The following is a 2249-nucleotide window of genomic DNA, read 5'->3' as shown; positions in this document are numbered from 1 at the left end:
GACTTTACTATGTTTAAACACGGCATTGTTTCTTTACTGGGCTGACTTTACTATGTTTAAACACGGCATTGTTTCTTTACTGGGCTGACTTTACTATGTTTAAACACGGCATTGTTTCTTTACTGGGCTGACTTCACTATGTTTAAACACGGCATTGTTTCTTTACTGGGCTGGCTTTACTATGTTTAAACACGACATTGTTTCTTTACTAGACTGGCTTTACTATGTTTAAACACGGCATTGTTTCTTTATGAGACTGACTTTACTATGTTTAAACACGACATTGTTTCTTTACTAGACTGACTCTAGTATGTTTAAACACGGCATCGTTTCTTTACTGGACTGACTTTACTATGTTTAAACATGGCATTGTTTCTTTACTGGGCTGACTTTACTATGTTTAAACACGGCATTGTTTCTTTACTGGGCTGACTTCACTATGTTTAAACACGGCATTGTTTCTTTACTGGGCTGACTTTACTATGTTTAAACACGGCATTGTTTCTTTACTGGGCTGACTTTACTCAGATTGAAATATTGAATCTAAATCATTGAAAACAAAATAAAAATCTTTCTCTTTCAGATATGTATTTGTACAGAATTCTGTGTAACTACACTTACGACGACCATAAAATCTGTGTAACTATACAAAAAGGAAGCACTTACCACCACCATGAATGTAGAAATCCTGGTGGTTCTCCTAGTGTTATATTTTTCTCCCATCTTATCTATAAAGAAAAAAGTACTATATACAAACAAGTCAATTAAAATGTTAACTCTTAACACTCACTTACAAGATAAGCTAAACCATTTAGCATTTCCCATTCTCACCCATACTGACTCGTTGCCTCAAAACTATCAGACAACTAAAAATCCATTACAATTTACGTATGAGCGTTGTGTCTGGTTTTAAAGAAATCCCATGAACTAATGGGCCAGCTGTTGTGATTGGCTGATCTAGATAGTTCTGGATATTGATCCATCTTCTTCTGTTGAAACATGGTGTATGTTCCCCAAAATAAAACCACTTCATTATGTTTATAAATCATTAATTGTCAACTTACTCTTACATTAGCATATGTACTTCCATACACAACTACAGTATGCTGTTGCCAGTTGTAGGGCTAACAGAATTTATCCATACAAATACTGAATACAAGTCTAAAAAGAGTTATAATATCATTGTTTAGATCACATTTCGAGTGCTGTGTTCAGTTTTGTACTCCTTACCTTAGAAAGGATATTGAATTGTTGGAAAGGGTTTAAAGGAGGGCTACTAGGATGATACCCGGGATGGAAAGATTGTCGTATGAGAACGGGTTGAGATAAGAGAGATTGTTTTCTCTTGAAAAGAGAAAAGTTTGAGGAGATGTGATATAATTTTGGCAAAAGAAGTTGTCCTTTGGAATGGGCTGTCTTCTAGTGTGGTGTGGGCTTTAAGAGAAGGATTGATAAATATTTGAATAATAAGGGCTGGCTTTGAATGTTTTTTTTCTTTAAGTTTAATTTAGTGGATGGGATAGTCAAGGTTGACCAACAGGACCCTTCTTGTCCTTAAATGTTATATTATAAACCTAACACTAAGTACATTGTTTCGTCTTCGGACCAAGTACCTCGGTAATCTCATCCCATATTTCTAAGAAGAATTTACATAATAACTCTTTCTGCATTATATTTGTTTTATTAATTTACAATCAAACTTCACAGAAGCTACAGGCTTGTGCTCATACTTCAAGGTCACCATCTGAAGAAAATGAAAGCAATCCACTAATATAAGTTACGAGGATATCAAGACTGATCTGCTAGTGTTCCAAAAGACACTATAACAATTTGAGGTTCCAATCAGAGAATCTGGATCATTGTATGGAACTTACTTTAACCACTCTGGCCATCTGTCTGATATCTTAGTAACAGGGACACCTAGAATCCAACTCTGAGAACCTTTGATGATAATATCTTTTTTTTTTTTTCTTCAATTGGAAATTCTCATTTTCTTAAATAAAAAAAAAAAATCTTATTTCCTTATTTCCTGAATACAGGATACAATTGTTCACATTATTCTTCCTGCTATATTTTTACACTTACATATTTCTCATGGTGTTTTTTTGTTCTAAAACAAAACCGTTTTCATGCATAGAAATATTGAATACAAGTCTAAAGAGGTTGTAATTTCATTGTACAGGTCACTGGTTAGGCCACATTTAGAATATTATGTTCAGTCTTGGGCTCCTTACCTTAGGAAAGACACT

General features: G+C 34.1%; 1 long non-coding RNA gene across 1 annotated transcript in view; it reads right to left on the bottom strand.

The window, feature by feature from the left end:
• Positions 1–666: 666 nt before the first annotated feature.
• LOC106476863 overlaps positions 667–2249 on the bottom strand; it is a 3739-nt gene continuing 2156 nt past the window's right edge. The window contains exon 3 of the long non-coding RNA XR_001291941.2: positions 667–728. This is a non-coding gene — a long non-coding RNA (uncharacterized LOC106476863). The remainder of the gene's footprint in view (positions 729–2249) is intronic.

Source organism: Limulus polyphemus, unplaced genomic scaffold, assembly GCF_000517525.1.
Source record: "Limulus polyphemus unplaced genomic scaffold, Limulus_polyphemus-2.1.2 Scaffold11872, whole genome shotgun sequence".
Lineage (NCBI taxonomy): Eukaryota > Metazoa > Arthropoda > Merostomata > Xiphosura > Limulidae > Limulus > Limulus polyphemus.
Note: the sequence above shows the minus strand (reverse complement) of the source record. Positions and strands in the feature narration are given on the sequence as shown.